Source organism: Protopterus annectens, chromosome 2.part2, assembly GCF_019279795.1.
Source record: "Protopterus annectens isolate FY-2018-M chromosome 2.part2, PAN1.0, whole genome shotgun sequence".
Lineage (NCBI taxonomy): Eukaryota > Metazoa > Chordata > Ceratodontiformes > Protopteridae > Protopterus > Protopterus annectens.
Window position 1 is genome coordinate 32,349,407 of NC_056730.1, and position 21,281 is coordinate 32,370,687.

Below are 21,281 nucleotides of genomic sequence, written 5' to 3' on the forward strand. Positions count from 1 at the left end.
CCATGTACCTTAGGGCTTCCAGTATTTTTCTTGCAGATAGCTGAGTTCTGGTGGCCATTTGTTTGAAGTAGTCTGTCCGATAGACTTGTTTTTCTGAGGTGAGGAATGCCATCTGGGAAGTTGTGTCCAAGCTTGCTCCCAGGAATACAATCTTTTGACTGGGTACCAGTTCCGATTTCTTTTCATTGATGGTGTACCCCAAGGAAGTGAGGAGGTTTTTCACAAATGTCAGGTGCTGCATCAGCAATTTCTGACTGTCCGCCTGAATCAGGCAGTTGTCCAAGTATGGGTAAATTTGGATATTCCTCTGCCTGCAGTATGCAATGGCTGGAGCCAGGCATTTTGTGAATACTCAAAGGGAAGTGTAGAGAACTGATAATGCATAGACCCTGCCCTGAAATGTAGATACTTCCTGCACAATTCCCTTATGGGGATATGCAGATAGGCTTCTTTTAAGTCTAGGGTGACTAAACAGGCATCCTTGGCTAGCATAGGAAGAAGCCATTGCAGGGTAAGCATTTTGAATTTTGGTAACACCAGGAAGGTGTTGAGAATGGAAAGATCAAGGATTGGGTGCCAAGAGCCCTCTTTCTTGGGTACCAGGAAGAGTCTAGAGTAGAATCCTTGACCCCTCTGTTCTACTGGAACCGACTGAATAGCTTTGATATTGAACAGGGAAAGTACTATCCATGGTTTTGAGCCTCTGCCCACTGGTGTGGAGGAAGGTCTGGAAACCCACTTGGGGTTGGCAGTGAATGGAAATAAAATCTGTACCCCTGGGATACAGTGTTGAGGACCCACCAGTCCTGAGTGATGGACATCCAGTTTTTTGCATGAAGGGCAAGTTTTCCTTCTAGGGGCACAAGCAATTGGGCAGGGCTGGGGAGTGAAGTAAAGAAGTCATTGTGAGATTTTTCTTTAAGGAGGTGGCTTACCACTCCCTGCTTTAGGGGTGTGGACACTCCATTGCTTAGATCTCTGCATACCCTGAGACTGTAGTCTGGGTGATCTGTTTCCCCTGGGTCTAGTTTGAGAAGGCCTGGAGGAGGCTGGAAAGGACCAGTGTTTGGAAGGGCAATGCCTATTGAATCTAGGGGGTTGCACTTGTAAGAATTCTTTAACAGTCTGCATAGACTTAGCTTTTTCTTCCATCTTATAGGTTCATAGGTTGGTACTAGGCTATCAGCCCTAGGGCCTATACAAGCCTAGCCATAACAATTCCCTGGCTATTTCTTCCCACACTATTTACTTCCCTGGACCCCTGTCTAGCAGGGCAACTGACATGATCCCCAGGGTGAATTTCCTTTCTCCCATCCAATCGTCAAGGTTCCTTTTGAAGAGGGCCAAAGAGGCACTCTGCTTGACATGTATGGGCAATCTATTTCAGAGTCTGGGGAGTATCTGGGTCAGGATCCTATCCCTCCAGCATGTTTTGTTTATTGTGATGACAAGGTTTAGATCCCTGGAGCATGTGGCTTTGAGGGATTGAGATTTCTTTACGTGTAGCATGTCCAACAGCTCTGGGTTTGACATGGCCTTGTATGTTAAGCAGAGATCGCCTCTGAGTAGACGATAAGCGACAGAGTATAGCTGGAGTTATTTAAGGTGGTCAGCATAGGGCATCTGCTTTAGGCCTGTGATTCTTTTATTGAGGTATTTCTTCGGCCTTTCCAGTTGTTGCAGATGTCTTGATAGGTACATACCAAATGGGGCGTTGTATTCTATAATGGGTCTAATGAGGTACGAGTACAGTGGGACAATGACCTCCTTTTTTCTGGATGAAAAGCCCTTAGTGATGAGGTGTGCCACATAGAAGGATTTCCTGACTGTTGTGGCTATGTAGTTATCGAAGGTGAGACCACTGTCCACCTGTGTCCCTAAGTCTCTTATCATACTTTCAGTGTTTAGTGTACTGACACCTATATGGTAATTCATGGGTACATGTTTTTTTCCCAAAGGGGATAACTGTACATTTCTTGGCATTGAGCTTGAGCCCATGGCTCTGGCACCAAGCATCTGTTTCTGTAAGGCCCTTTTGTAGAGTATCCACATCATTTGGGGATTCAATAATGGCTCCCTGTTTGCAGTCATCTGCGAACTTTGTTAGTAAGAGTCCCTTAGTGTTGACCTGTACTTCAGAGAAGTAGATGCCAAACAAGAGCAGTCCCAGGACTGAACCCTGAGGTACTCAACTTGTCACTTGTCTGGAGCTGGATTTGGAGTCGGCTATTTTTACAGTGTGGGTTCGATCAGTAAGCCAGTTAGCAACCCATTGGGTGACGTAGGGATTAATGCCCAGGTAGTAAGTTTATCTATGATTCCAGAGTGGGGGATGGTGTCAAAGGCCTTGGCAAGGTCTAGATAGGCTGTGTGGACCACCTTACCCTTGTCCATGGCTCTGGAGACTGATTCAAAGAAGTCAATCAGGTTCAGGAGACAAGATCGGCCCTTCACAAACCCAAACTGGGTAGGGTCCAGTGTTTGAAGGTTGCCAATGTCTTTGTTTATAGGTTCCATGATAATACACTCCATGGCCTTGCAGATAAGGCTCATCAGACTGATGGGATGGTAGTTTCTGGGATCCAAGGTGGATCCCCCTTGTGGAGTAGGATAACTGTAGCTCTGCGCCACTCAGTGGGCATGAAACCTCAGGTGAGGCAATGATTAAACATGACACTTAGGTGAAGTGCCAGTTCATATTGTAGTTCATGTAGTACACAGCCATGTCATCTGGTCCCATGGATGCTGTATTCTTAGCTTTGGAGAGTGCGTTTTTTACCTGTGAGGCCATTATTACCAGAATTTGGCAATCTTCCGGTATTGAGATGGGCCATTTAGGGGTTGAGAGGGTGGGTGAAATTGGCTCTGAATCGATCTGCCAGGATATTGGCAATATCCTTGGGATCAGTATATTTAATGCCATTCTGTTTTAGCTCAGAGCAGATCTGAGCATTGCCATTTAGATTCTTGACATATTTATAGAATGCCTTGTGGTTGTCTTTGGAATCTTTGTTAATTTTATTTTCATAACTAGCTTTGGAGGATTTTATGAGGGATCTCAGTTTCTTACTGAGGCTGGTAAGGGAGTTTTTTGCTTCCTGGGATTTTCCTCTTTTCTGCAACCGTTTCTTCCTTTTGTTGTAAAGTTTGTTTATGGCAGGGGACCACCAGATTGGTTTCCTTTTTTTGGATGAGAGCATCTTGGTTCTATTTGGGATGGCACGAGTCATACATGAGTGGATGTGATCATACAGTGCCTTAGTGTAATATTCAGCAGTTGAACTTTCAGTTCCTGTCTGCATGGGTGTCATGAAGTTTGTCACTTCTGACTTGAGTAGCATGAAGTTGGCTTTGGAGAAGTTTTTTTATGGAGGTTTCCTTACTGGGGGGGGGGGGTGTGGATGTTAAAGGTGATTAGCTTATGGTCAGACCTGACTAACGAGGGGGTGACCATAGGTGCGGAGCATCAATTTCCCATGTTGGTAATGACCAGGTCTAGGATATTGGAGCCCCTGGTGGGACTATGAATTAGTTGATGCAGGGTGTTGAAATTTTTGAATTCCAAGAACCGTTGGGCAAAGGTGTTGGTACATGATTAGTTTTCCCAGTTAATGGCAGGGTAGTTAAAATCACCCAGTATTAGGGTGTTTGGTTCTATCTTAATATTTTCCATTATGTTTAGAAAGGTGTAGTACGAATATTGGGGTATGGTGGGGGATCTGTAGCAAGCTACAATTTGGATTGCAGTCTTACCTAGTGTTAATTGCACCTGGAGAATTTCAGACGCATTGTGTTGGGCAACTAGCCTGGTGGTGTGAATATGCTTGGTGAATACTGACACTCCTCCTCCTTTAGTGTTTCGGTCCTGGTTTGGTGTCCGAAAAGTGTGGTAAGAGTTGTAGCCTGGTATTGCAGGGGTGCTCTGTGAACCAGGTCTCAGTTACTGCACAAATATCGATGTTCAACATTTTTAGGAGTGCCTCGAGAGAGTGCATTTTGAGGTTTAGACTTCTAGCATTGAGTAGCATTACCTTCAAATTTTGCATGCTTGTACCTGTTACGGTGGTGGTTTTGTCCTTTGAACTTTGCCTAAAAAAGGCACTATAGGGGTGGCAAGAGCCTTAGCTAGTAACCTGAATCCCAGGGGCGACAGGTGCAGACCATCTCTGGCAAAACATCGTGGTCTGTCGATCATGTCGTCCCAGGCAGACAGATACTGGATCCCCTTTGAATGACACCAGAAGCTTAGCCAATTGTTGAAGTCAATCATTTTGTCCTTATATTGTGGTATCATTCTGGGCGAAGGCAGGATGCTACTCAGGGCTAGGGTCATACAAGCCTGGGCCACATGATCCGAGAGCTCTTCCATGTCTCTTTTCATGTAGTCCAGGGAGGTACATCTCATGTCATTCACTCCAACATGGACAATGACAGAGTCATATTTATACTTGTTGTGGAGTGACTTGAACCTCTTCTACTTTGGTGCCAAACAGTCCCTATTCAAAGGAGCGGCTAGTAACATTGATTTGACGTGGTCTAGCAAGGTCTGCTCCTTCAGCCAAGCATGTCTTCTCAGTACAGAGCCAGTAACAGCTGCCTGGTAAGATGATTCTAGGGCATCAAAGCCACACTGCAAAAAGTATGCTTACTGTCTTGGCTTGCAGAGTGCATAAGCTCCTGTAATTCTTCATTCTCTGCACAGTCTGAAAGGGTTGCCACTTTTTGTTTAATAAATTCCATAATATGTTGCTGGTACTTCAGCATGTGAAACTTACAATTCAATGCCCTAATAGCAGCAGTTGCAGAGGTATATACCTTCTTACTCCATCTGTCCAAAGCTCTGAAATCCCTGTCCAAAGGGGTGGGATTCTTGGCTGTAGTAGCCTTGATAATTTAGGCCCCTGAGAAATGATCTCTGAGTCAGCAGTAGGATTCTTGAAAATAAATTTGTGTGTGTCAGGTACTCTGTAGTACCTGTCTGGTTTCCTAGGGGCAGGAGGTAAAGTGTCAGGAGTAAGACTGGATTCCATAAAAACATCATCCACAACATCCAGGACAGGTGGTATTGCTAAGGGCCTGTGCTGCGGCAACTCTAGAAATTCTCTGAGTCTCTTTTTGGACTGGGGATAGTCTTGGCATTCCAAGTGGAAATGCTCTCACAAGGTATGCAAGGTTTCACCAAAAGAAAAATCCTCTGGAGGGGAGGCAGAGGGAATGGATTCCACTGCATCTGGATCCTCATAAGCAGATAAGGGCATGTCTTCATAATCAGAAATTTCAGAGTCATCGAACTCCTGGTCTGTAGAAGCTGAAGGGGGCTGGACTCTTTCTCTCTTAGCAGGGGAAGGCTGACTTCCCCTAATCAGCTTAATAAGGTCTTCAGCCATTCTAAGCATTTGTTTTTGTGGCATGGGTGCAGGTGCATGCGCTTTGGTCGTCAGTCTTCTAGGTGTAGTGCGTACTCTGGGCCTAAGAAACTTGGTAGTTTTGGTTAAAAAAGAAGTTGTCAGTTTGAGTTGAACATTGGTATAGTGAATAACTGTCTCAGAAGCCAGTGCCTGCTCAGCGGCTCCAGATCCATCCAAGGTAGAGACATCCGCAGGTTCCATAGTCAAAGAGTCTCGCGGCATAACAGACTCCAAATGGGTCTCAGTAGAGGCCTGTGAATCCATTGAAGCGGGCACCAGGGGCTGCAAAAGTGCCTCACTGAGTACCGGTGGACTGGCTTAAAGGAAGCGTTGTCAGCAGTTTTGGACCTATGCGGTCTGTCTTTATCTTTATGTTTTTTCAGAATATCGGTAGTCAGATGGCTTACCGAAGCCATTTCAGAATATGGAGATCGAGAGCGAAAGAATTTAGCGACAAAGAGAGCCCGATGACGAATGGTTCAGGCATTAAAAAAAGCACAAAACCGACAGTGAGGGATGTCATGGTCTTGGCCAAAACAGGTGACGCAGTAAGAATGAAAATCTCTGAGAGGTATTTGCTTTCCACAGGCAAGACAATTGTTAACTTTTTCTGACATTGGTTAGAGCAAGAAAAAAGGATCCCCAATGGGGTACTTAGCTTTAGAAGACTTCAGGATTATTAAATTTGTAAACAAAAATTCAGGTAGCGGCCGACCGGCACTTGCAAACTGCTTCTGCTTCGGGCTCCTCAGCAATAAAGACTGATGTAATGGCATCGACTGCCTGTTTTTATACCCTTGACGTCCTGGAGTGACAGCATCAGATGCAGAAATACTAAGTCTCTGGTATTCGGGCTGACTGAGGGCTACCTGTAGGCAGATAACTCAAGTGTGATGAAACACGAAGAGCATCTGATAATGTGATCCAGACACACAAAAAAAAAAAAAATAACAGAAATGTGTGAAGTCTGGATGAATATGGATGTGATGAAAAGCATCTTTTAAATCTAGTGTTACCAGGAAATTCAAATGAGAAAGATGTAATAGGTTATGAAATTACATTATTTTGAATTTGGGCACTATCAAAAAGAGGTTTAGGAAAAAAAGATTCAAAAATGGTCTTCAAGCATTTTCTTCTTTGGCTTTAAAAACATTCTTGAATAAAAGCCTCTCCTCACCTGGAAAGGAGAAACTTGTTCTATCAAACCCTGGGATAGCATGTGATGGACAGACGGAAATGAGTCCGTTTTGGCAGGTGAGAGATTATACCTAGAAAGGAGAAATTTCCTCCCACTGCTATCAGTAACCTTGAATGATTTTCAGAACCCATTTGTCTGAAACTTTGTGTTGCCAAAGAGAAAGGTGGAGATGCAGACTTTCTGGAAGCAAAATGAGGCTGCCAGAGTAAGTGGGTGTTAGGGGGGCAAGGTCCCTTTAATAGACATTCTGAGCTATTGGACTATCCTTGGTTTTGGAAGGTTCCAGAATTTATTTTAAACCCCCTTCGCATTTCTTCTTAAACTTCTGTTTACCTGCATTTTGTTGAAACTGTTTTGTTTTTTTGCCGAAGCTGGATGAGGGGCTATGGAATCCCTTAGAAAATCTGGAAAAGGAAGCCTAAAAAATCTTTGAGATTCCCTTTATCAACTTACCCCTTTCATCACACTTTTTGATCACCTCTGAAACAGAGGGGCCAAAAATGAAATCTCTGTCCAAAGCAGATTTAAGATCTTATTTTTAACATTATCTGGGATGTTCTGAGAATGCAGCCAGGCAAACCTCCTCGAAACAGCACTAGTTGCCCCAATCCTGGAAGAAGTATCAACTATCATACACACACTGTGAATGAATAGTGAATTGTACAACAGAAGTAACAAAATTATTTAAAGCAGATTTTTTTCAAATGAAAAAAGTGTAGACAAAAGATTCCTCATGCTTTCACAATTAGAAGCTTTAAAATGTGAGCCTGACAATTCAAAACTCTGAAAATCAAAGTTACAGAAGTATACATTTTTCCCATATTCTTATCAGTAGTCTTCTCATCCTTATCAGAAAGAGTAAGATTGAAAGTAACTAAATGCTTAGCAGTAGGATTAACTAAAGCTACAGCTGCTGGGTCAGATTTGGAACGATTGTATAAAAAGTTAAAATATTGAGGAACTTTATACACCCTATCTTCCTTTTTAGGTGCAGTTGGCTGACTCTCAGGAAAATTGCATGCAGTAACATACACATCCTCTAAATCATACAGAATTAGAGGAATGGATGTAGGTTCTGGAAATTCCTTCTGCAACAGCCCATAGCATTTTCTGAAGGACTGAGCAACCTCAGTATTCTCCCACTGAAAACACTTGCACATTCTTGAAATAGTCTCAAAGAAAAAGAAATTCCCCAAAGGGAGATTCAGAAACTGAACTCTCCTCTGAGTCTGAATTAGAAATTTGAGGAGAAAATCTGTCCATCTTCCTGCCCAGATTCATAATCTTAAATCTCTTCAGGAAACTATGTATCCCTCTTTCCTTTGTCAGAAACTACTTTATAAGGATCAACAGCTGGAATTAAACCTTGAGCCAGACCCAGTTTTATTTTCAAGCGCAAACTTTTTGAGTGGATGGGAAATCACAAATTTGCCCCAGATGTTCCATCTGTCTCCCTCATTGACAGGGGCGACAGGTGCTGACTGAGGTTTCTTTTTGGGAATATACTCTTGGCTAGGCTTGCAAGGAACCCAGGGCCATTAGCCTAATAACCTCCTATGACCCTATGAAAAATGGGACCCACAGTTTTATTAATGGTCGCAGCAGCTTCCCCAGGGATGGGCACAACATTCTGGCAAAACAGGGAAGCCTTCCTTGTTATCTCTCCCAGGACTGACAAAGTTCCATTATGGGGACCCCAAAAGCCACACGCGATGTGGCTAACCCTCGGTCCATAGTGGCTGTAAGGTGCTGCACCACAGGAATCTGGGGTAAAAGATGAGTGGCCTGAGGTACAAGTAATTGCCACAGTAGAGTCACCCACCTGCAGTTGAGGCAAATTGCTAGCCTGCTGTGGTGGCAAAGGCTGTCTGCTTATTTCTTTCTTTTTGTGACTGGAAGGACCAACTGTGGGACTAACAGTTTGTTCCATAATCAAGCCAAAAATGGTGTCTCTTTCCTGGAGAAAACAATTAACCAAAGCCAGTAAAAATTTAAAGTCTTTAAAAGTCACTTTTATTTCAGAAAAAAACACAATCAAAATTTTACACTTTAAAACATTTAGCCAGCCTGAAAAAGTAAAATGAACAGACCTTCACCACATAAAAAATGGTTTTAAATACTTTCAACTTTTAAATTGAGAGAAAAAAAGAATACATATGTTTAAAAGTACAATACAGGCTCATAAAACAGCCAGGTAGCAACAGCAGTAGTCCAATGAAGGTCTATCCCTCAGCAGTGTACCAGGATAACAGGAAACACACAACTCCCAATAATACAAATTGAATAAAACTTTATTGGATTGAAGCGCTTTTCGTTTCACCATGTGAAACTTCTTCAGGATAAATAATCTACTCACTGTTGTTCTTAAATACCCATGGTGGGTTGGTACAAATTTATAATCAATCATTTCATTGGATGCTAGTTCCAAACAATTAACTTAAGTAACCATAGAAAATCACAGAATTTTAAAAGTTAAAGTGCATGTTTTTTATATTACATGAACAACTTTAAAAATATACACTTTGAAAATATGTAAACTCATAAATACAGGTTTAAACACTTCATTATTTTGTGTTCTGGTGTAAACAAGAAAAAATAGTGCACAAAAAGTGCATCTAATAGTTCTACTATATTTTATTTATGTTCCTTCACCTACACCAGTGCTCTCATTTTTAAAGCAGGAACAATAGAGAGATGATCATTTAACCCTGGACTAGTGCAGGCATCAAGTTGGAGTTGCCATATTAACTCCCGAAGCTCTAACCGGGTCTCCCAGTCCCCCCCCCCCCCAATTCAGAGGGTTTCACTTGCTTAATAACCCAAAATCTAATCTGTGCATTTTTACATAACACACCGTGTCTGTATAAGGCATTGGTTTCCTTTTTGTTGTGAATATCATGGATTTCATATATCCTGTTTCTCAGACTTCTTTCAGTTTTGCCTATATCGTAGGCATAACACGGAGAGCAATAAATCAAATAAACCACACCCTTGGTTTGACAGTTATAATAACCCTTCGCTAGCATAACCTTGTTTCTGTTAACATGACTGAGGCTTGGAATGAAAAGCTCACTTTTGTTGGCAATAAATCTGCATTGGAAAAAATGTCCATATGCAAAAGTTCCTACTTTCCTTCTAGCCTCTCCAGTAGTGTTGGTTACCTTATGGTTATGCTCAAACACCCTTTTTAAATTTGCCCCCCCTCCTAAATCTAAATTTTAGGGGGAAAGAAAATACTTTTAAGCTACTGAGCAAAATTTTAAACATCTCCCAGTACTTACAAATGGTCTGTTTAATTTTGATCATATCTTGGTTATATGTAAGTACAAAAAACTGATCACCATCACTGTTGTTTTTCCGGGTGTAAATCCTCCCCACTGATATTTTATTTCTATCCTCTGGTGACACCCCAGGGCATGGATCTGGGGTGGTAACTTCAAAATTCAACAGGGGTATACATTTAGTACCCCACCCAGTACACACTTCATCTTTTATGATGTTAATCAAGTCAGGAGGGTAACCCCTTGCTATAAAGAAACTTTTTATGGTTTCGATCTCCTCAAACAGATCTTTTCTAAGAGAAGTAATTTCAAACTGCCTAACCATCTGTCCTTTCACAATGTTTGTCTTCTGGTGGTAAGAATGATTACTTTCAAAATGTAAGTAGGAGTTAGAAAAAATTTTTTTACGATATATTTTGGATGTGAAACATCTTCTTTCACTGCCCCTTGTAATCCAGATGTCGAGATAATCAATACTAGTATTCCCTACTTAGTGGGTGAATTTTAAAAAATTTGTTGTATTCTCAATATATTCCATGAATTGGTTTATAACTTCAAGTATTCCATCCCAAAATAATATTATATCATCCAAAATAGAAAATACCCCTTAATATGGTCATAATATTCAGAGGTAAATATGCATTGTTTTTCCCAATACAGCATTATGAGGTTTGCATACACTGGGGCACATGAGGCTCCCATGGCAACACCATCTAGTGGTTTGTAATATTACCCTTGGGAAAAAAAGGAAGTTTTTAACACAGTTTCCATGTTTTCCATAACTAGCCTAAAATCAGAAGCTGTTAAGAATCCCAACTCAGTAAGTATGTGTTCAAACCATTCTAAACCAATAGTTTGAGGAATAACGGAGAACAGGTCCCTGATGTCTATAGTAATGAATATTCATGGAATGGCATGAAGAAAACATACAAACTAGTGATTTTAATTTAAACTTACAGGACCCCCTGGAGTTCCCCCATCTAAGGAGGTCAGAAAGAATCATAAACAAACCTGTGGTACACTATCAATACAACTAGGGGGGAGGATTGGGTGGTAGATACCACCATAGTAGAAAAGAATAATATAGGGCCAGTTGATGGTATTTTACAAAATGGACATAATTACTCATTTCAGAATTTTAACATTTTTAATTATAGTACAATAGAAATGACTGAAACGTATTTTAAACTATTTATTAAAGGTTTAAAATTTGTGCCCAACAGAAAGTTTGATATTAGTAAATTTCTTACTGACTTGAAACTTTTTGTTAGAAAGAAAAACTTTGAAGTTATGTATGGTGAAATGATAATGCAATAAGAGAAAATATATGGTTTAAAAGGAAAAGTATTTTCAATCCCCCTATACACCCTCAGCTTAAAAAAATTGAGACAATGGTGGAGACAGAATTAAGAGAGGCATTGAGTCATAAAGTATATTCTAATCTTTCTTATGAAGAGAAACATTTATTAAGTGAATTAAGTAAGAATCACAATATTAGAGTCGTGAGGCCTGATAAGGGAAGTGGAATGGTATTAATGGACAATATTATGTACCTGTCTAAGATGTAAGAAATTGTAGGTGACACTGATAAATATCATAGAGTATTAATGAAATTAATATCGCCCATTCGAAAATTGATTTAGGCTTGAGAGAACTATATGATGAATTAATAGACTCTACATTGTTCAATTATGTATGGACAGAAATACCTATCTCCCCATCCATCTTTGGAATACCTAAAGTCCACAAAAATATGGATACCCCCCTTAGACCTATTGTTGCAGCCAATGGCTCTTAAGACTCATGCCATGGCTAAATATGTAGATTCTAAGCTAAAAACTAAATGGAAGGGGCAGGGTGATATTTTTACGGATCTGTGGGATTTTTTTTAAATCTGTAAAACAAAAGGATTATAATACAAACATTGTTTTTGTCACTACTGATATAGTGGACTTGTTCTCTATGATACCCTACCAGATAGGAATAGACCAGGTGGAAGAGGTTTTACTAGATAGTAACAAGTTTACAAATAGAGATCTCAGAGTTCTTATGGAAATGATAGATATGGTTCTCAATAACAACTTTATAGATTTTGAGGGGGAGTTTTTTAAGCAGGTCAAGGGAGTAGCTATGGGGGCAATTTGTGCCCCCAGTTATGCTAACCTTGTTTTGAAAACATGGGAAAAGAAATATATTAGTAACTCCCCCTATAGTAAATGTTGGTGCCTATACAAAAGATACCCAGATGATTTATGTATCTTTTGGTTGGATACAATGGAAAAGTTGAATGAGTTCCTGGAATATATTAACACTACTACTAATTTTTTAATGTTTACTTTCAATACATCAACAGAAGAAGTTAATTTCTTATATGTCACTATACAGAAAGATGACACTAATAGATTTACTTCTAATATTTTTTGAAAGAATACATTTTCCAACTCGTATCTTTATTTTACTAGTGCCCATCCATATAAGCAGAAAAGAGCCATTGTAAAAGGTCAATTTGTTTGCATTTCCAGAATGGTATCTGAAGATACAAAATTTTTAGAAGAATGTGAAGTTTTACGTAATATGTTCTTGGATAGACATTATCCATCTACATTAATAGATGAAGTAATTATGGAAGTTAGGGAAGGGAGGAATACAAGATTTACCCGATTTTAGGAATACATAGTGGGCATCAAGCAATTGAGAAACTAACAGTGAAACAACCCTCATTAAGAAAATTATTACAAAATACTGGAATATATTTGCAGATTTATCTGATCTGGGGAATATTTTTAAGCAGCCATTGATTTTTACATATAGAAAGGATAAGAATGTGAAAAATATTTTAGAAAATGATATTCAGAAAAATAAGGGAAGTAAAAATAGAAAAATAGGCTCATATAAATATGGTAGGTGCCCCCAATGTGTACACATTAAAAATGGAGAGAAAATCTACCTTAGGAGCAGAGATAGGTTCCTGTATGGAAAAAGCTTTTCGAATTGTGAAAGTAAAGAGGTTATATATTTGGCTGAATGTAAATGTTGTTCTTCATTCTACATCAGGAAAACGGAAAGAATGCTTAAGAAAAGAATTTATGAACATACATATGATATCCGTAGGAAGGATCCATGGAATGTTCTGTATAAACACACCACCACTTGTATAAAAGTCAGTTTTACCTTTTTTGTTTTAAAAGTGCCATTGGATATTAGACGGGGGCAGTGGGAGACAAAAATTGAATATAGAGAATTATTCTGGCAAACTAGTGCTGGAAGCATGTACTCTGCCAGGTCTCAATGACCAAGTCTCCCTAGCCCCTGTATTAAAAATGAGGACTGCTAGACTACAATTTTATATGTTTTTTTTAACATAGGGCAAGAATAATTAGGTATTTAATTTATTTTACACCCAGTGAACTACATTTCTTTTTCTTTTCATGCTCACATTAAGATAAGCTTGCTATATTATTAAGTCTCTGTGGCTGTTATATTTATAATATAACATACATATTATTCCTTATTTTTTATAAGTTTTAACTATTATTTAGTTTCATTATAATAGTATGTAATACGGTTTTACATATTTTATTATGCTTTTTAATGGACAGCAATGAGTTAACGGTTTTAAGGTAATTAATTATGGTAATTTTACAGCCTTTGATAGGGCATTTGTTTGTATTTAAACTGGGTTTCTGTATGGAATAGCTGTTTGAGGAAGTTCAAATGCTTGAACGAAAAATGCGTATTTTAAGTATCTGCATTTAACATTGGTGTTTTTTTGTGGCTGCGTAATTTACTGGACTGCTTTCTGTATTAAAAGTCTTTTTATGCTCCTCATGGCCTCTCCTTCTCATTTGAGCTACCTTTGGTGATTGTGGAAGTTTTCATTTGCTTTGCTCCTCGTTCTTATGAGATATTTTCAGAGTGTATATTTTCAAAGTGGTTGTTTATGTAATGTAAAAACATGCACTTTAACTTTTACAATTCTGTGATTTTCGATTGTTACTTAATTGTTTGGAATTAGCATCCAATGAAATGGTTGATTTTAAATTTGTACCAACCCAACCCACTATGGGTATTTAAGAACAATGAGTAGATTATTTATTCTGAAGAAGTTTCACGTGGTGAAACAAACAGCGCTTTACTCCAATAAAGTTTCATTCAATCTGTATTGTTGGGAGCTGTGTGTTTCCTGTTATCCAGGTACACTGCTGAGGGACAGATCTTCATTGGACTACGGCTGTTGCTGCTGGGCTGTTTTGTGGTTACTAGTGTAATTTTTGTCAATTCAGCTGTTCACTTTGTGTTTGACAATACAGTCTCATAATAGTCTGTTAAAACACAAACTCCTAGCTTAAAAATAACTTTCCTGAACAGGAAAGTGCTAGTAAATAGACATTTTTTTAAATGAAAGTTTTTTTCCCCCCAAAGGGAACTTATCTTCTCAGCAAAGGAACAGCACCAAGTTGACAGCTGATCCTTGAATGCCTCAGGGGAGCGCATTCTTGGGTGGCAAAAAAGCTCTGAAGGGCTCGGTACTCAAACTTGTCTTTTTAGTCAGCTCAGCTCAAGCTGACAAATGGTTTGGGTGCATGGGTGTTCTGAGCTTTGGAAGTTGACTGGCTGTTATATCCTACATAGGATACAACCCATACAACTGTGGCTACTGCAGCATTGATCAATCTGATGAACAGCTGAAAATGGCACTGCCCTCCCTTATAGATATACACTATGGCAAGCATCCTGGTCTGCGGGATATCTGTAAATCGCAGGATTTCAAATCAGAAGGGTGGATATCCACTTGCAGTTGAATCTCAAGAGTAAAGAGCCATGGTAAATAATTTAAACTTACAATAAACACTTGATTATTATTCCTGTTTATTAACTCAACAAACTCCAAAGGGGTCTGGGGTCAATGAGGTACCCATTCTCTTCTGTGGTCTTTATGTACTTGGCACGTTTCATTCTAAAAGGCAAACTAAATTTAATACCAACTTCTTTTGAGATGCATTTTCTATTTTGCATTGTCTTTTGCCATAAGCTATTATAACTAGGTTGTGACGGAAAAATTGCCTTATTGGTCTGGTTCACTTCTTATAAATAAAACTACACTATAATTTCCAGTCAATGCACTGAACACACTGAATGCATGAACACAACCTGCTAAGGCCATAAAGTGGGTACGTAGGACACAGAATAATAAGATGTCTGCTATATATACCTATAAGCAGACATACTTAAAAGTTCTTGCCTCCCTTTTCAACCACTTAGTAGTCCTACCTCTCATATCCATCAGGTTGTAGATAACCTAGGTGAAAGTATGTACAAACCCAACCAGTCACCAAGAAGAGTCTTAAAGGTAGTACTATGTACCTCTACCCAGAGTTTAACAGCAGGTTCAATTCCCCTATCCTTTCAGTTTAAATTAAATTTATTTTTATTTTATGTATTTATAAGCAAGTACTTACTTTCCTTTGTTAGGAGATGAAAAGCACTGGAAATATGCAAGAAAATTAAGCTAATACCTTTCATTGTAAAAGCTGATTGACACTAATATTTATCCTATGGTACTATTTCCTGAGTAGAACTAGTCCTATTTTAAATACCATGACCATGTTTTGCTTGTTCTCTGCATTCAGACTGGATAAACAATTCTGCATGGATGTCAGCTCCAATAAAAGACACTAGGACAACAAAATGGTGCACTGATTGTACTTTTAATAAATCAAACAAGCTCCAATAAATATGCTTTGTGGGACAAAACAAATAAGTCATTCAATTAAGCACCAAAAATTGTGAATATGTTACTACATTGCACAAACAAGACAAAGAAATTAAACTTAACAGAACTATGACTTCTATGTTTGTTTACAACAAGTTAACTGTAAAGACATGACAGTGAAAACTTCAAACCAGAATGGTAAAGGACAAATAAAATTCAGACTCTTAAAAGTTAATTACTAAAAACAACAAAGATGAAGGCAGTCACTTCTTTACATTTCAGAATATTGCTATATAAATGCTTGCTTAGTTTAAAAAAATTATACTTTCTTGCTTAATAAATACTTTTAACTCTTAATATTAAGCAGTTTATTTGCATTGTCAATGTAAAGAAAAATTACATGAGGTACTCAACATAATGTTGGAACTTCAAGAATGTCTTACAGCAGATTCACATTGCAAAGCTTGCATGCCCCATATACATCAGTCCTTAGCAGCACTAAACAGCACCACTTGCTGAGATCATGGCCCTGTCATTGGAGGATATAAGAGGCACAGCCTCTATGTGTCATTCAGTTCATGTCCATTCCTGACAAGGTATCAACAGCTTCCTGAAGAGAATTTATTACTCTAACAAAGATTTAGTTAGACTCACCACACTGGCAAGACTCCAAAAAGAGGAAGCAAGGGCAGACTTGCTGGAAATCCGGTGGATGAGCTGCAAAAAACTCCTCAATAATCCAAAGTTGTTTTGAGTACCTCTTAATATTTTTATCTTACTTCAGGATGTCTTTTGCTATGTACCCATATCATGAGACACAGCCCCAAGCAGTTAAGTATCAAAAAAGGAGGAGGAGAAACATTACCAACAAATAAGCCTGCTATCATAACCAGATTATCTTGTGAGTAGTGTTACTACTGTGTCAACATACAGAGAAGGGCATGCTACAGATGCAGTGAGATTTTAGTCCATGAGGTTGTATAACCTCAGAATTGTAACATTTAACTAGCAGGTGTGTTTGCTCACACTCTGCTACATAATGGTGGCAGGGTTTATGTACCTGGAAAAATAAATGCAGGTATTAAATCTGCCAATATGGTCAGTTTATTTTCAGCAAAGTGCGATTTGCTGATGTGTCAGTCAATAGGCAAATATGATTATTTATAATATGAGAAGCTGAGCAGGAAGAGACCTGAACTGAGCTACCCTGAGTTTCAATGAATGATCACACTGTCTGAAAGAAAGAAGTGTCCATGAATTGCTAGTGGCTCCACACACTAGAACTATCACTAAAATCAGGACTCATAACGCTGAGAATCACATTGCCTATGTTGAGTAGAGAAGAAAGAGGCAAGTTCTTGGAGTTACATCATGTGATACTACTATGACAAATACAGTTTCTACCTTTGAAGGAAATCTTTTGCCTGAGGTGCATTTCCTTCTCTTTGACAATGAAAGGCTTTCTTACTTTTAAATGATTTTTTAGCAGGTTTAAAACTTATGTTCTTAAATATTAACTGTGGTCTGTCCAAAGAGGCCGAGGTCATGAAGTTTTCTCCTACTGTATTTTCCCAAATTATACTTTCATTAGCTGAGTCTGCAATGTCTTTACTTACTTCACGGTGACAGGATTCACATTTCTGCAGAAAGGGTAAAGTTTATTATCACAGGTCTTTACAATACACTAAAGGCACATTACATGTACATCCTGTACAGCAGGCTGATATACAGAAGAGTACTTAACTAACAGAATGTTATGGGAGAAATTCATCTGAAACTTAGGAAGCCAACTTGGTCACCGAAAATACTGCAGAAGAAATCAAAGCAAAAATAGAATGGCAGACTAATCCACTATATTATGTGGTCATGTTTTAGGGTAGCAAAAAAGAGAAGGACATATGGTATTACCACCTACTGCATAGCACAATGCCAGTTATAATTTGAAGTTGAGTAGTGATGCTCACAAACAGTATTAAGAATTTGACATTCAATACTGGCATCTGCAAAAAAAAGTCAAGCATCATGATATGAATCTGCCAAAGACACCCTGAAGTAAGACTGACCATTACAATACTACACAGTTAAATAATGGTGTTACAGAATATTTTTACAGCTAAGGGCAATGAGCTAGTGTTTCTAGACGAGTGCAATCATATTGCACACAGCTTGTGCCTTTTCTTCATTAACTTGTTCTTTATACGTATCATCATCATCATCACCATCTAGGCTAGGAGGCTGAAAACACTCAAGTCAGCAATGATAGAACTACTGCATCTTAATAGATTCTGAATGGGTAGTGCAAGAGGCAAATTAAATTAAAAAACATTTTCAGTAAAGAAGACAAACACTTCTTGGGAAGTTTCAGCCTATGACATCCTTAGGCAGCAATAAAGAATAAACATAACAGTGTACAGCAAACGGATTATGTTACAGTACACACAATATTATATACATGTCACCATAAAGACGGAATCCATGACAGCAGTATTTTACAGTACTGCACATAAATAATGACAGAATTTATCAAAAGTGCCATGCTTTATCATGGAAGAACACTGCAAGGAGGTGATAAAATGTCAGCAATATGCATTACTGTGATTGTAGTGTGCATTTCTGCAATATTTCTCAGCAAGCAAAGTTCCTACTGTTGGGCAAGTGTGGCTGCTTCCTTTTGTTACACAACTAAGCTCAAAGTTCCATAGGTAAGTACTAGGTTAGCTGCCATTGTGGGCCATATTAAGCCTAGCTAATTGTCCTCTTTGAGCGTCAAACCTTGTACTTCTTGTCTGTGAGGTTAACACCTTAACCATAACACCAACACCAACCCCAACCACACAAACCATATCTAGGTTTGCAAACTCAAAGATCATCCTTATTACTAAAAAGCTTTTGATGTGCTAAATGGTAAAGCTGTTTCAAACAAGAGGAATGCAGACTGTGTTGCCACTACTTCAGCACAGGATAACATTTTTCTTATGCCCCTATTTGCATGTAAATGTAAGGACAATTAAAAAGCAACCAAGTTTCAAGAATGAGTTCCACAATAAGCTATCTGCATTACAAACTTATGTCACATGCTTTCTGATGCAAACTGTACCTTTACTGTAAACCAAGAGCTTCTGACATCTTCAAAAGCAAGACAAAATACAGCTATGGTGTTGCATGGTCAAAGAGTTATAACCTCAAAATTAAGTTAAGCGCACTGTTTTAATACAAAAGGATGGCAATGACTGCTTTGAAATAAACTTTATTTTTGGCTCCAAGAGCTGGAGGAATGTCAGGTCTACACATTTATGTGGGAATTATACAACTGTCCAACATTCTCTAACAGACATTTCAGATGTGCAGGGTCAGCTTGTCCAAATTCCATGGCCACTTCTGTGGTAAGGCCTTTCCCCTTCTGCCAAAAAACATGCAATGACCTCAGAGTTACTTATATATGTTTAAGTCTACTTTTTGTTTTTTTTAGCAAATGCTGTTTCTATTGTTATCATTTTTTGGTGAATAGCATCTGTTGGAAAAAATGGTGGTAACAAGGTGTTTCAAAATGTCTACTTCAGTGAAACAAAGACACACTCCATTTGTCTATCAAGGACAAACCACAGCAAAATAAAAGTAAATGGGGAATTATATCCCAAACCAGTTTTTTTGATTTTCAGACTCATCTTCTACCTCAATAAAGCAAGACTATTGTATTTAATGTATGTTAAGTTTCATGATACATATAAAAAAAATCATCTTCAGTGTCAACATAATGCATGGTTATCCACTGGCTTTTGGAGATCAGAAAAATATGCTTATATCACACTTTTACAGTAATGAAGAGGAGATGGAACATACAGAGATGGATGGAGCAGTGCAAATCCAGATGAAAACTATTTTACACATTCCTCAGCCTAAATGTAAAACAATGAAGATGTGCATGAATCAGGGACTGTAATACAGAAAAGTGTTTCAGTGAGACAAGCTTATCTAGGTTATATACAAGACAGAAACACTACCAGTGAAACATTCTGAAAAAGGTTTGACAACTGCTACTCTCAAGTTCAATGAACCTGTATTAATCCTATAATATGTCTAAAAACTTGAAAGACAATTTTGACTTCTATGGATTTACTGCCCATTATTTTATCACTGGTATGCTTGTGACCTTCTAAGTGCCCTGGTTTGTACCAATGTTTATACGCTAAATATGGATAGCAGCACGCATTTATTTTTTTAGTGTGGCAAATGTAAGTATACATACATTAGTTAATGCAGAATAATTAAATTAAAAATACATGGCTAAAAAGCTAAGCTAATTTTTGAGAGTTTGAGGGTCTTCATAAAATTCCTGCAGAAAATGCTTTGAAATATGTCAGACACCCACAAGTACCCCATCAACAAAATAAGCATGCAATTATTTTAGTACACTGTATGTTAACAGTCCACAGCAAGAGAACAGGAAAAATTAGCCCTGGAAAACAGGCATGTGGTGCTGTATTTTATGAGCATTCAAAGTAAACATTCTTAAAGCATTTTTGTTATAGAAGGACAATACCTTGTACTGATATTACTTATCATTTCACACAAACCATGGAAAAGCAATGTCTATTCACCCTGTGAAAACCAAAATCAAACATAAAACCACAAGGGGGACACATGGTAAAAATGAGCTAACCTACGATATCATTACTAAAATCCTGCTGTACAATAACAAATGAAAGCTTTTTCACAGGAGGATTAAAATCACAGTACTGCACAAGTCATTTTATAAAGCAATAAATATTTTATGACATAAAATGATACGCTGCACAGTTTTATTTATATCTGTCCCAAAGACACTTCAGAAAAAAGTGACACTGCAAACTTCATAAATGAGTGAAACTGCAACAAATATGCAAACTGAGTAAGATATGCATTAATAATTTCTACAACACTGTTGGTTTCCTGGAACAATGATCATGATAGCATAAACACTAATCCTTAATCCTGACTTCTGCACCATTACAGTTTTAGTCTCATGACAACCCTAGGCATTACGGATGGACTTCCAGAATGGCTGCACATTAACAGCTTGTTTCTAGCTCTCCCAATGTGAAAAAAGAAACTTGGCAGAGAAGGCCAGTAGACTGTTTTTATGGGTAAATATCAGTAACTGGCTAATAAGTGCACTGCCTGGATGACAGGAACAAAGAAAGAAAAAATACCTGAAAAAAAATCAGCTACAAAAAGTGAGGAAGAAACTCTGAATGGGGAAAGTTCTGTAGCTGTTCAGCAAAAAGCAAAGCAACATTCAGACATGACTTCCAGCAACCTACAGGAAGATACAAGACAACTACATACAGACCTTGCTAACATAAACAAAACACTGATGGAGTATGTCAACACAAACAACAACAGGCTGGAAAAATGGAAGAAGCTTTAAACAGATATTCAGATGAAATGATAAAGCTGCAAAAAATCAGAGGTCGAAATAAAGAAAAGGCTGGCTGAATGTGAGATTGCTCAAGAAGAGATGTTTCAAAACACTGTATCATTAAAGGACAGAGCATGTAGGGAAAACCTGAGATTTTCAGCTATGCCAGAGACGCTGGAAGGAACAGACTGCATTAATTTTATGAAAGCACAAATAAGCAACTGGACTGGTATTCCACAGCAAGAGTCGTTAGCTGAAAGGGCAACATCAGGTGTATGCTCCA